The 15,524-nt window shown below is 41.4% G+C and overlaps 1 protein-coding gene across 5 annotated transcripts in view; it reads left to right on the forward strand.

Annotated features, from left to right (window-relative positions):
• The first annotated feature begins 9,097 nt into the window (after window positions 1–9,097).
• LOC311062080 (zinc fingers and homeoboxes protein 2-like) overlaps window positions 9,098–15,524 on the forward strand; it is a 518,056-nt gene continuing 511,629 nt past the window's right edge. For all 5 annotated transcript variants that reach the window (XR_014602459.1, XR_014602460.1, XM_084080858.1 and 2 more), the window contains exon 1: window positions 9,098–9,313. The gene's annotated coding sequence lies outside the window, so the exon portion shown is untranslated. The remainder of the gene's footprint in view (window positions 9,314–15,524) is intronic.

Genomic DNA, 15,524 nt, shown 5'->3' on the forward strand with positions numbered 1-15,524 from the left:
CCCGTCTATAGGCCTACACCATAGGCCTACACACACAGGACCAGAGAACTCCCCTGACCCTAACCGACTGATTCACGCCACTTTTAAAAGTATCTTCTTCGACTGACTCCTGTCATGTGCAACTTGAGACCAGGAGATTGAGGAGAACCAGTGATTATTTATCAGCGTCAAGAGTTGGGATTTTGTTTTCTTTAAGTAGCCCATTAGGCTATACTGTACATTAACATTTGGCACCCATAGTCCGTTTTTTGTTTGTTTCACTCGACGCCACCCCCACTGAACAAGTCGGCAAGGTGAGTCATGCTTACGTCTATTTCCTGTGTGTGTGGGTGTGTGTACGCGCGCGCACAGCGATGTGAACTTGGCTGTTGATGATATTGCATTATTTCATAGCCTACACATACATACATTCTAAATTTGTGAAGTTGGCATCAGGAGTGTAGCCGAGGCTCAAGCTGAATTTATCGTCGTAGGCTATAACAAAAATAGCAAACTTACAAGCTCAGAATGGGTCTTGGTCTTGGATTTTTATCTAGCCTATGGCCCCTATTCTTTTCAACTAACTGCAAACCTAACTGGGTTTTAGCTTAGAACCCAATTCTTTAGTCTAATGGGACCTTAATGGAAGTGCTCAGCAATGCATCCATGTGTAGCCTACAGTATATTTAATTGCTGCTGCTTGGCTGCATCTAATATGTAGGCCTACATAATGTAGTTCTCATGTAGGCAAAGGTTTTCTTTGGACACAGTTTATAATAGACCCACTTGTAAGAGGGGGGGGGTCAACTTTCCAGAGTGGTGGAGTTAGGTTAGACCTAAATCCCAGGTTTAGATTATAGATGCCGGATCTTTTGGCCTAATAAAATCTCCAACATTGAACTGTACAGGGAGCTGGAGCATCACCAAGGAGATTACACACAGCAGGTGCCTGAGATGGCTATAGGACATGACATAGGACTGAGGATGGAGCAGAAGTAGGACTGCATCACAAAGGTCACCTTAAGATGGACACCACCAGGCAAAAGAAAACCCACCTGGCGCAGATCTGTGAAACAAGAGCTGGAACAGATGAACCTGTCATGGGGAGAGGCGCAACGTGCAACCAGTGACCGAATGCAATGGAAAGCGCTCATTGAAGGTTTATGATGACCCATAGGGGGCGAAGAGGAGTAAATAAGTAAGTAACTTGAACCCCAGACAATTTTGATCTGAGCCATTCAGAGCCTCGTGATTTTGATTAGAAGGCATCCATCTCTCTCTCTCTAATAGTGACTACTGGATGAGGCTGTAATAGAGCTATAATATATGAATGTTACCAAATCAAATGGAGATGTTATCGTGTGAGGTTTTGAAATTAGGTTTGAAACAGAAATGTGAAGGTCAGGATTGATGTCAGTATATCAACTGACTATACCCCCCTTTGACAGCTGAAGTCCTGAAGAAGGTTGACCACATTAACCCACTCTGTTATCCCTATTTTGGGCATGTCAGACGAACATTTTCCCAAGATTTTCCAAGATTTTCAAGATAGTGAAAATCACAGATCTACAAGTTCACAGCACATTGCATCGTGATGTGTTGTGAGCTTGTAGCTCACAACTATTTTCACTCTTTGTCACAAAATATAGGATTACAAAAAAAAAAAGTGGTGTATGTAAGGTGATGTATTGAAGAAAGCCAAAGGGTTATTCTGTCATTTTGACAAAAGGAATTCAGTTGACATGGTTTGGCAAGGGAAGGGATGGGATAGATTGTGAAGTTGCTTATACTTTTAGTTAGTCCCTTACAGTCTATTGTTTTCCCACACAATGATATAGAATCTATATCATGTTCATCATCCATCTATATTATAGATGGATGATGAACATCCAGTCCTGCCTTGGAAACAGAATTCAGTATCAGAATTACTTTTATTGACAGGTATGTTTGCACATACAATGGATTTGTCTCAGTGAGTGTTCATTACACTGAAAGCAACAGAAAGAATCTGTTGGATTAGGGTCAGTGAGACTGAGAGTTACTGAGATGAGATCTGTCTGTGAGGGGCAGTGCATGGGTCTTGTTGACCACATGAACCTTATAGCGTCCCTATTCTGGGGAGAACATTTTGGCAAAAATAAAAGATCTACAAGCTCACAATGTGTCACACTACGTGCTACAGTAGCTATTTGTGGTAAATAGATTTGGTGTAGAGAGAATAAAGGAGCGGACCAAGTATAGAGCCCCGGGGGACCTCAGTCAAGTGTTAATGAACCAACACATTCCACATATAGGGTGAAGTACCTCTTAAAGGTAAGGAAAGGTCTAGACATGTTTTTTGGGGGGGAGATTAAAGTTTTGGGCAAGGGGTTAAGAAATGGGTGTAAAAATTTGGATTCCACATGTATCAATGTACATTTGGTGCACCGCCCTGTTTGAGAGAGAGAGAGAGAGAGAGAGAGAATGCCGAAAACATTGGGCATCTCTGCCACCGCCTTGCGTTGCCTGAATAGTTCATCTAACCCTTGCAAATCAACATTATTTGCATGTAGGACTACAAGCATTCCATAGGCTACTGTTTCATGGATGATGTCAAATGGCTGTCATTATGCCAAATGTGATTTCAGGCATGCAGTATCAGTAGACAGAGATTATTTCTGAAACACACTCGTGTGGATGGAGATCATTTTAGTTCCATGTCAGTGGGGATGTAGCCTGCATGGCATCGCCAGACTAATCAGTATTTCACTGTGGCAGATTTATCTGGTTTGCAGGCTAGTGTGGATCATATAGCTTATCGCTTCTTCTCAATCTCTGTCTCTCTCTCTCTGCCATTTTACATGGCAGCAGCTAAGGGCCGTGTTTACAAGCCAGATGATTTACAAAATCTGATAAAGGGGTGTTCTCTCACCTGGAACCCTTGCAGAGCAAAGTGCACGTTAACAGCTCAAGCTTCTCTAATTAACACTGACACACAGCAGGACGTTTCGGCGAGATTTGTAATTATTGGATCGTGGAAGCGGGGGCGGGTTGGTGTGGAGCAGGGTCGTGTTGGCATCTCTGTGTGTGTGTGTGTGTGTGTGTGTGTGTGTGTGTGTGTGTGTGTGTGTGTGTGTGTGTGTGTGTGTGTGTGTGTGTGTGTGTGTGTGTGTGTGTGTGTGTGTGTGTGTGTGTGTGTGTGTGTGTGTGTGTGTGTGTGTGTGTGTGTGTGTGTGTGTGTGAGAGGGAGATGAATTGAATGTTTTCTGTGCCTGCATGTGCTCATGTCTGCGTTAGTGTGTGCGTTCGTTCTGTCCACACACCAGCTATGTGTGTGTGTGTGTTTGTGTGCAGCCTAGTAGCCTACTCCTTTTGAGCAGCACGTCTGTCTGTGTGTATTAATAATGAATCCACAGTTCATTTGTATGTAAATGTGTCCAGACAGCATGCGGCTCCTGTCCTGTTGGCCTTCATGAATAAAGCATTAAGGAGGACTGCCGAGCAAAAGATGGCTACAGTAGGTGACTCACTAAATAAAGGTGAAGAAGAGCTTGGCAGGTGACTTAAATACAAAAGAAGGCAAGTAAGAGAGCTAAGACGCCCTTCGAAGGGATGTCAGTTTCTAGTCTGCGAGAAGTATTCATTTGTATGAATGAACACGTGTTAAAATGTTGGTTGCAATAAGCGACAGCTGTCTGTGTTTTCCACACAACTCACCAGGATGAAGAACAGTATACTAGAAAAACATCCAGTACAATATTAATGTTCAAGTTAAAGCTACAATCCGTAAATTCTGTGTCCGCTGTCTCTACAGCTAAGACAGACCCACTGAGTTCTATTGTGCACGCCACCAGTTCATATCGATGCAGTGGCACAAACGTGACGCAAAGCTCAGCCAATCCGTGAAAGCAGTGGATGTGACAGCAGCGTGGTATGATTGGGTTAAACAACATTAGCCATAGTGCTTCTGGGCAAGTCTTACATGTCATAATAGACAAAGTTTTGGTGAAAATAAGCAAACATTTGCGGTGCGTTGTGAGCTTGTAGATCGTTTTTTTGGCCAAGAGATTTGGTGTAGAGGGGAAAAAAGGAGTGAGCCATATAGACCCCTTGGGAAACCCGGTCAATGAAGTATATAAAGTATAGACTGTTGGGGGAACCAAACCTGTGAGCTTCCAACCTTGCTACTGCAACTGGGACACAAAATAGGTCTGAATTGCATGTGGAGTAAGGTTTGCATATTGATGTATTTCATAGTCAACCATTGTCTTGTTTGTCCTTGGTCTAAACCCCCTGATAGATACTGTAGTAGTTCAGTGCGTTGCTCAAGGCCACTTTAACAGGTACAGATAGATTGTTGCATGGATATAAATCTGACTGTGCTTTGAGTCTGAACTTCTGAGTTGTACCTACATTATGTACCGCACAATAGCAGCTGATTGTACTTGTGCTTGTATTTGACCCATCCAGTGAAGTGTGTCCCGGCGCCCTGCATCTCACCACCTGTCTACAGCCTCTGTCTCTATAACATGGAGCAGGTGGGGTGGGGGGGTCGGCGTTCTGACACATTGTCTGTTTGGAGGATTTGAACATTATGATCTTCTGTAGTATGAGCTCAGTAGTCATCCTGGAACAGAGGGGTCAGATGTATTCCAGAGAGCGGTCCCAGTAATGCACACATTAGTCATTCACCATCTCTATACACAGCATTACTGCTATGAACACAAACCTGTCACACACAATAGCCACCGGTATAAACATGTACTCTGATACAGACAACGCAATACACATCCGATGACATTGCACATGCATTCTTGCCTACAGCACAAGTCATGTTGCACTAATGTGGAATAGTACCAATTCTTTAAGATTCATTATTATTGCTATCATTATTATTGTTATTACGCATACATGCATACATGCATGTGCACTGGACCGATTTTAATTCTGTATTTGAATCCACAAATTAATTTGAATTTACAGGGAAACAAATGTAACAGTGTTAGCCAGTTCATGGGCACCTAAGGGTGGTTACATACATACTATATAGCACTTTCTCCTCCACACAGCCAAACTGGATATAACAGCTGAAACAGAGCAATATTTAGCAAGTTTTTGCTCTTTGTCATGCCAGCGATTTTCAGGCCACTCGTGGTCAGTTTATATACATGGCCCAGGCTTCCAAAGATGAGTATGCAGAGTCTACATCTGTACCCAAAGTTTGTTATGATTCCAAGTAACGGTTGGTATACTTTGAATGTTTATCTTGGAAAGCCTGGTTCATGTACAAATCAAAAACACACCCTACTTCTAGAATCAGGACCTCCTTGTGACTGGTGTCAACAAAAACAACATCAGGTGTATTCAGGATGCTAGCAAAAACATTGCAAGTATAATTAAACCATTCTGGGAACACTCTTGAATGTTTATATATTGCTCACACACACACACACACACACACACACACACACACACACACACACACACACACACACACACACACACACACACACGCACGCTTCTCGAGCACGTACTGTACTGTAGTGCTTAGTGCTCCAGGGGTTGTAGTGCTGGCCGACACTGCACTTTTGACTCCCCTGGTGAAATGTGTACACATGTGTCTCCGAGGGGTGCGTGAGGAAACTCACTCCTAATTACATTACTTTAAACAATATGGACAGCAACCCTGCTGTCGGTCCCATGACCAGAAGCTCACAGGTTCAATCCTGATGTGTCCTTGAAAACCCATGCCAACTTGTGGCACCCCCTGCGGCAGGCGCTGCACAGATGCAGAGAGGTGAACTGTGACTTGAAGTAATGATTTATTTCGTTCCTTTTCAGGCTATTTTCATTCCATTAATTATGGGAGTTAGCCCAGAGGCTGCAAGCGTTCATTATTTCACTAGACAAGGGAGAGAAATTAGAACAGGATTTAACCGCTGCAACAATGAGACCACACAACTGCAATTCTGTCCTTTTTTAGCTTTAATTGATTGCTCAATGTTACATGAGTGTTGACAGAGTTTTACCACCCGTAGACCTTGAACTCTCTCCTGTCCCGCCTTCGTCTTCGTCTCCCTCTCCCTCTCTTGCTTTGTCTCAATAAAGAAAATAGGCTACTAAAGGAAGTGAATAGTGAACTCGAATTAAAAACATTGTGTGAACTAACAATGAGAATGATAACTCAAGTAATGGACTGGATAAAGGCTTGGATTCTCAGGTTATGATTATGAATACCTCTCCAACAAATGTTACACTGTAAAGGATTTCTTTCACCTCATTGATTTTAGAGATAACGACACGAGATGAGTCTGGATTTATGATATCTATGACCACTTTAAGGTCCTCCCTGATTCATTTTTCATTCCTTGGAATTAATATCTGTTGCTAAGCAATATTAGCCAAATCTCTGCCTATTGGTTAGAGTTCTTATTTTTGCCTGGCAACATTAGGTAATTGAACAGTCTATGAAGAAGCACATGGGGAGTAGGCTTTGGGAGTGCTTAACTGGTGTCAGTGACTAAGGTCTTCCTTTGTAAATGGAAGAAAAGGGAATTGATACTTTAATAGTTCCATAATATAACATTTCTTGTGAATTTGTTTTCAAATGTACTATAACAGAAGGTAACCAGAACGCTCTGCCCAAAACACACTCGCCCCCATTTTTTGAGCGGAACCCCTGCGACGGACCACTCGCCCCGCTTGAGCAGAACTCCCGCCCCCAGTGAGGGGTTCCAAGGTCGCCGGACTTGACTGGGGCGAGTGGACTTTGGTGGCCAGACATACGTGGGTCTGACCATTCCGAGGTCGCCGGATTTGAGTCGGGGCGAGTGTGTTTTGGGGCGAGCGTTCTTGTATTCTAACAGGACAGTTATTGAATAATTTGAAGAATAACTTGCAGAGCAGTCACATTACTGAATCCTGACTGCCACACGTTGCCAGTCCTGCAAACCAAATGATGACAGCCAGCTGAGTAGATGCATTTCAGAAGGTCTGTCAGTCTAAATGGTTTCATACCTGCCTAACTGGAGGGATAAGATAATATTAGATGAGATAAGATAAGATAAGCAACAGCAGTGAAAACTAAACAGGAGAGGTAAAACTATAAGAGTCAAGAACTAATCCAAATAATTATAAAAATCAAAATCAAATCAAATACAATTCTATCTAGCTGCTGGCCCTAGATATCACTAGCTCTCTAAATGAGTGAAAGAGTGAGCATAATTATGTAGATACAGTCTATGAATAAATATAAATGTACAGTGATTACATAATGAATGCACCTCTATTGCCAGTGAATATATGAAATAATCTAATCTATAATGAGTATAGATGATGTATGTACACAGTATAGTATGCATGTTCTATTAACAGTGTACATGTACAGAATTTATAATAATAATTGGAGACTATCTTAACTGAACTAGAACAGGAAATGTGTAAATATACATTTATTTTAAATTAAAATTCACTGTGTCCTAAAAGGTAATTTTAAAAAAGAGTTGTGTTCCCTTATATTACAATACACATCTTTAAATTAGCTAATTAAATGTTTCTTTGATATGTCCTACTTACAAACATGCAATTGACTAGAGAGGAAAGGCCAAGTACATAATTAAAACACATACAGTGATTTAATTGCGCTCAATTGAATCACAAATCTACACATGAAGCACTATTTCCAAATGCATTGGTGTAACTCTATTGCAGTTCTAACTTCACCCAGTAGGGGTCAACATAAGTCAACATTTGTTTTGGAGTGAATCGTGGGGGTTTCTTCTACTATTATTACATTAGATTCGATTCAATTTGATTAGCTCCAAATATTTCATTCACCGAAAAATACTCCAGCGTGATGACATATAGACCACTGTCAAAAATGCAGCAAAAACTCTCTCAAAACGTCCTATAACTAAACTATAAACATACATATTATTTGTTTTAATTGTGGAAGAGTTACTAGCATTGTGATGGACTAAAGAAGGCAGTTCTGCAATCGACTTAGAGTGTTAACAGGTGTTACAAGACAATGAACAGGCTTGTGTTTGTTGTATGCCTATTATAATCAAAGCAATTCTTTGATCATATCATTTATATTTTCATAATATTTTGGCAATTTCACTATATTTAACAGATCTGTTTTGAGCTGAATTCCATGAAGGCAAAGTTGAATAAATAACTACGCATACAGTAACCATCAATAATGCTGCGTGCACTTGTGGTGGTGGAGCATTCAAAGTCTAGATTTCTCAATGTTTTAATGATGATCAATAAAACATGGCAGTAGTAGCATTTAGATAATATTATGCCATATCTATTTGGACATGTTACCTGTGATTATCATGACCATGCAACATATGATAAAATAAATACACTGCAGATTAGAATAGAATACTGCACACAGTGATGGAAGAATTACTCACATGTTTTACTTAAGTAAAAGTACCCTATTGTAGAAATAGTCTGTACAAGTCCGATATTAAAAAAAGACTTGAGTAAAAGTACTAAAGTATTCGCATTAAATATATACTTAAATACTGAAAGTAAAAGTAGGCTGCTCATTTTGCAGAATGTCCCATTTCACAAGTTTCCAAATGTATAAAAAATGCTTTGAAAATATCAATCTACAAGCTCACAACACATCACAAGCTTGTAGATCGGATATTTTCAAATAGCCTAAGTATGCATAGCCAGGGCTGAAGTGGTTAATGTATGTGTTGACTTGTAATAATAAACAAAAGTAACAAGTAACTAGAGTTGTCACATAATGGTAGTGGAGTAAAAGTACAATATTTTCCTCTGAGATGTAAGCAAACGTATTGAAAATTGTAAATACCGAAGAAAGTAAAAATACCTAAAAAAATTACTCAAGTACAGTACTTGAGTACATGTACTTAGTTACATTACACCACTGGAATACTGTACATTGAGCCGCACATGGACATGCATGCATGCATGCAACATGCCTGTACTTCTCCCTACCCTCCCATGCGCGGTGCCAGTGCTCGCCACATACATGTCATTAAACTTTCCTGTACATCCTCACGTCACCTGGATAATATGGGAAACAAAATTGGCATCCTATGCAAATATATGCTGACGTAAAAGATCATGTGGTTTTTGTCGTAGATCCCCCCTATGAGCAACGAGGAGGCTGTTTTTTTTTTTTTTCCTCCTCTACTGTTGTCTTTAGGTTAGCTATGCTGCTAGAATCTTTACTGTATACCCAGCGCTAGCTATATGCGCCTCAACCACCACCACACCAACACTACTTATGATCTGGGAATAATAATAACCATAACTTCTAAACGCCTGGCTGCCCCGGTACGGGTGAGATCCCACAGCAACAACACAGGTAAGGACTAACGTATGGAACTTCCCTATTTTTTTTGACTCGCAGGCGGGGAATTTAGGAGCAAAACTAACCGCAGGAAAAGTGAAGTTAATAGCGATTGTTGTGCAGCCTAGGCAGACTAGCCTCTCTGCTGTCCAGCCCAGCCAGCCAGCCAGCCAGAGCCCAGGCACTGAGGCAGACAGGCAGCTTTTGTGCTGCTGCTGCTAGAAGCGACGTCCCTCCATCAGTCAGTGTGGGAATCACCTTGTTATCTTCAACTAAAATCTAAAAAAAAAAAATCACAAAAAAAAAAAAAAAAAACTAATAACAGTTTACTTATTGGAGATCCACTTGATCCACTGCAAGAAGAAGAATCAGAAGAAGTAATATTCCCTTTATTATTTTTTCCCCATTGGCGGCGGATCGTTGTCTGTCAGACAGTGAATGTCAAACGGCTTTTTTTTTTGGGCCAACTTTTCCCCGTTCCTCCGGTTAAAGTAGTAGTGGTTGCCACATAATAAATGTATATTAGCCTGGTTAGCCTAACATTAGCCTGGTTAGCCTCCGTGCTAATGATGGGTAGTAGTAGTATAGCCCCTTTGCTGCTAAGCTAAAAGACAGTGCATCACATTAGCCTTTCTCTCTCTCCACACGAAACGTGGCTGCTGCCCGTCTCTCTCTCTCCCCACTCTCTCTCTCTGGATGTTTTTATGCTGGGAAATGCCTGCTTGTGTCCCGGACTTGGCGTTGTTATTATTAGAACCATTAATAAGTATTGGCAGCTTTAAAATAAATAAATGTCAGCCCCACGGCTTGATAGACAGCGTAAGCAACAGCAGGCAGAGCAGACAGTTTGGTGTGTGTTTATGGTTGGTGTGTGTGTGTGTGTGTGTGTGTGTTGTGGTGGTTCAAGCGGGGCTATGCTAGCAGCCAGTCTGGCTGCTGCTTGCTGGGTCATCTGAGGTGACGCCGCCTTCAACGGTAAAGGCTGCGCTGCAGCTCCGCGGTACGGCGGTGTCGCAAGAACAGATGTACACAACAAGCGATCATCAAGCATTAAGCAATAGCTTGTAGATCTGTTCTTTCTTTTTTTTTGGAGGACGTTACGATACTCGAGTCTTTTTATTTATTTTTGCCCCGGACCAAAACGATAAAATAAATACATTTTAAAAAACGGTAAACGGAGAAAAGTGTCGACACGAGTGGACTGGAGTGGTAACTTTTTCTTTTGAGTTGAGTGTATCCATTTAAAAAAAAAATATATATAAATATATATATAATAGTTTTTTAGTATGGAAACGGGTTGTGTGTGCAGGGAATGCATGCATGCGGTTCATAACCGGTGAGACTAGGCAAACTGCATGGCGTGTTTTGGTGCGATCGTTTTTGGCTCAGGCATGTGATCAGGTTTTCATTCAGTGTAAAAAAAAAAGTACTGTATTTTATTAAATTAATTAAAATATTTTTGCATGTAGACCCTGCTATAATCAAACTTTTTTTTTTTTTTTTACAAGTTTTACAATATTTTGTTATATTTTATCATATTCATATGCTGCGAGCGTTAATATAATTCACACATTTAACGTTAAACGTTTGAGACAGTTGGTATTTGGCAGGGATCATGATGAGACTCCCTGCTGGGTTCTCAGAATTGCATGGCAGTGCAGGCTGCTTTTGGGGAAAGTGTGTCAAATGTGTGATCGTTATCTCCTTCATATCATTGGTTCTGGTTGGTAATCACATTTCCCATTCAATTGACCGACTTGTGTGTCATATTTTGTCCCATTGTGTCCACGTCGTGTCGGGCTTCTTAATCCCATGATATGGATGCGCCGGATCAGCCAGTCATGCTGTCAAGTCTCTCTGAAACACTGGCATGCTGGCTATTTAACACACACACACACACACACACACACACACACACACACACACACACACACACACACACACACACACACACACACACACACACACACACACACAATTCACACACAATCTGGTGGTTGCGGTACCTGACCTGTCAACTTGCCCCTAAAGCCTTAGTGGGCTTTTATGACGCCGCTTAGACGGTTCACATTTATTGCGTTTATTGCTGAAATAGGAGCCACCTTCCTTCGTTGTATTATTTATGTCCAGTGGAAATGGATCCGGCACTAGGTTTTTTTCTTTTTTGCTGTGCTCAATGGCACTCTGTCAGGAGATTTATGTCAGGCTATATGAATTTGAACCGATACATAAAAAATACATGACAGTTAAATCACACAAACATGCGCACACTCTATGCTGTGCCTCTAGGTGTGTGTGTGTGTGTGTGTGTGTGTGTGTGTGTGTGTGTGTGTGTGTGTGTGTGTGTGTGTGTGTGTGTGTGTGTGTGTGTGTGTGTGAGTGTGAGTGAGAGAAAGAGGACCAAGAGTGTGATAAAGCAAGAGTGTGTGTGTGAGTGTGAGATAGAGGGAGAGAGAGAGGGAGAGTAAGCCAGTGTCAAGGGCAATCAAACACTAATATACACTTGAGACACTGCCCACTTTGAACACTGCATTAGATTGTATCTCTCATCTTGTGATCTCTCTCAAGCAGGGTCTCATATCCCTTTCACCACTGAATCAGATGGCCCCTCCCAAGGCAATTTAGTGTTTCTTAGGTGAATTTTCCAAAATGCCATCAGTGTATAAAACCTCACGTCTCGTCCCCTCTGCTAACTCAAAGATAAGCCTGCCTAGTTTCACACACACTTAATTCATTTAAAAAAAACAACCTCCGGGCCTCTGTTTCTTCTAGGAAATGTTGTCATGGGCGCAGTGGCTCTGACCTTTGCAGCTATCACCAGTACTGTAGTTGTCTTGTAATGCCGGTGTGCAAGAAATCAAAGCTTATTCTGCTGTGTTGTACTTGCTCTTGAAATCACCTGGACAGCCACAGCAGCTCAATTCAAAATGCAAAATATGGGATAATATATAAAGCCTAATTTGAATACTCCATCACATGACGGTGGTGATGTGACACGTTGTTCTGAGCTTGCAAATCGCTTATTGTCGGTAAGAAACACCGTCGCACTGCGGCGTATGAATTAGGCTTAAGTCTTGATTAGGATGGGAAGGGCGAGTAAATGCAAATACACTCTGGGTTTTTATTCTATTAATTTATTTAGTCTTCTAGATGAATCCCCCCCCCCCTTGCCAACAGCTTGTCCTGTATGCTGGCATACTGCTGAAACAAAGTGACATGAAGTGAGGAGAGGGGCATCTGGTTGTCAGAGACAGGGTTAAGTGCATGTGTCATTGTGGCTTTTATCCCTCTTCTTATTGCTTTCTGTAGGCTCCCGCGTGTAAAAGACACGGTGGCCCTAAATTTACTCACAAACAAGTGAATACACCACTATCACCATGTAATAATACAGTCATTATATTATAGTAACATAATAATAGTCATGGCATTGCAATTTTACCTTTTCTGTTAATTGCATAGTTGTAGCCCTATTTTATTTTCATGACAGAGTGAAAACAGAACCTGTTAGGACTGCATCTCTCTGTGAAATAGGCTGATCAGGACAATAAAGCTCCGATCGGCAAAATATGCTTCAGTCATCAAGGGCAGAACATAAAAAAATCTCTGCATTTCTCTAGTGCCTCTCACTCACACACACACACACACACACACACACACACACACACACACACACACACACACACACACACACACACACACACACACACACACACACACACAGAAGGAGGCGAAGACAGATTGAATGTCTTTTTTCTTTAAAACCACATTAACCCTGGCATTCCTATATCGGGCATGTCATTGACAAAAAAAACTCAAATATTTTCATTCTTGAAGTGGTTAAGTGCGAAGACACTTGCATCACATTCCTCCCTACACTTGTACACACTCATGTGGGAGTTGCCCAGTATAACCAGAGTCCTCTAATATGGTTGTTACTGTGCAGCTGCGATGGGGCAGTAAGGAGCACTGCTCAAGGGCGCGTTGACAGGTGTGGTTGTTGAGGCAACAGCATTTCTCATGTACTTTTACCCCAGCCGGTTCAGGGATTCAAACCGGCTTTGTCTAACCTCTAAAAACCAAACGTATTCGCGCTGTATTCGCTTTTTTTTCGCTACTGGACTTTTGGTCCAGGACCCACCAAATACTAAGAATATATTCTCCTTACCGTTTGTAGAAAGGGAGATGACAAACATTTCTCTATGTACATTTTTAAACAACACATCATTCCTCTTTTTTATTCTTCAAATGTACAAATGACCAAATGCAACAGACAAGGCAACAGCAAATTACTATTCAAATGTTAATTTCACTTTATACAAAGAGATTGTAACTCTACATGCAAATCATAACATTCAGAATGGTAAGGTACTGTCAATATCTTTGAATACAGAGAGTGAATACAATTTGTATTTCAATTAAGAAATTAATCACAGATTTAATTTAAATTGTGTCAAGCATAAACAATACTCTCTGAAAAAGTATGCATGTAATTCTCTACATCATTGGTTCTCAAACTTTTTCATGTTAAGGACCCCCAAATTGACACTTATTAGCCCGCGGACCCCCATTTGAAAAGATATGCCTCAGGGACCCCCATAAGAGAAGAATTTTACGGCTCTAGCAGTGATTCTCAACCATTTTAATTTCAAGGACCCCCAGTTTGACATGCATTTGGCTACGGACCCCCATTTAATGGCATCTCTATCTCTGAGACCCCAATTCATACTGTAAAATCAATGTTAATTTAACTCTGAGAGTGTACAAATGGAACCAAATGGACCCGTTAGGGTCCATTCCATTTGGTTCCATTTGTACACTCTCAGAGTCACAGACCCATAAGGGTCCATTTGGTTCCTAACTATACATCATTTAGCTGGGGACCCCCTGGAACCCCCTCAAGTACCACTGGGGGTCCCCGGACCCCACTTTGAGAACCAACGCTCTACATTAAAAAAAAAACGTATGGCAATATGGCTCATCATCCCGTGGCCACTTGGCACCCTGCTGTGACCGACTTGTGGCTCGCCACCTACAGTTTGGAAAGCACTGCTCCTCTAAAAGCTACTGTATGTGGTGTACGATGCAACGTGGGGCCTCACTTCCCTCCCGGTCAGTTCATAAAGTTGGCTTTCTCCATAATGCCAACTTTTAAACCTTTTGTCATATAATCCGAGCCATTAGGGAATAATTGAGGGTGAATGCACGGTGAATGTCATCTGGCAGAAAGGAGAAGGAGCACCATTTCTATTTTAAATTGATACATTCGACCTCGGCCCTACAGTAGTTGCGTCTAAATTTAGGAATCTGAGGTATTACAGTAAGAACACTCAACTCACCATTTAGTCTTGTGCTGTATTTTGTTGCACACAGTGTGATGAAGAATCAGTTTCTTCACGTCCCCTTTGTTTCATCACAATGTCCCCTAGGCCTATATTTCTTCACATGGCCCTTTTTTTAGGACACACATAAGCCTGTGTGTTATACTTGGTTGCATGCGGTTGTTCCGCACCGGAAATAGCCGATCTACAAGGTCATCGAACAACGCAGACGCTGCAGTGCGACACATTGTGAGCTTGTAGATCTGATCTGTGTTTTTTGGGCGTTTGTGACACTGGTGCTGCACGTGCTCCATAATTCACACCACCAGTAGTAAAGTATACTTTTGTCTGCAGCGGGAATTGAACCTGTGACATTGTGTTTCCAGCCTATAGAGACAGGAGTACACCGTGACCATGACACCTTTGTTGTTTAGTTGCAGTTGAACCTCTGACCCCATGTACCATACTGTGAACCTGTGTACTATAAGCTGTGTTCTCACAGTCTACAGTACGCTCTACACACTATAAAAGATTCTCGGGTCCATTTGGTTTCATTTTCTTTCTACAACCTAAGAGTTAAATTAATGCTGAGGTTTCTACTGTGTTCTGCCTTTAAAGGAGTAGTTCACCCAAACAAATGACTTATTTTCTATCAATTACACACCCCATGAAGCCTTGAATTCATGGAGATCCTTTTAGTTTTTATTGAATTCCTTAGCCAATAATTTGATGACCGGGTCAACGGTCAGTAGGAGACTCTTTGGGTCACTACCGGACATCACATTATTGGCTTAGGAATGCGACAAAAACAAAACAAATTGCATGCATTCAAAGGCTTCATGGGGTGTGTAATTGATAGTAAGTAAGTCATTTTTTGGGTGAACTACTCCTTTAACCTGGAGGAGGTA

This window comes from Gymnoscopelus microlampas (assembly GCF_963454915.1).
Source record: "Gymnoscopelus microlampas genome assembly, chromosome: 15".
NCBI classification, from domain to species: Eukaryota; Metazoa; Chordata; class Actinopteri; order Myctophiformes; family Myctophidae; genus Gymnoscopelus; species Gymnoscopelus microlampas.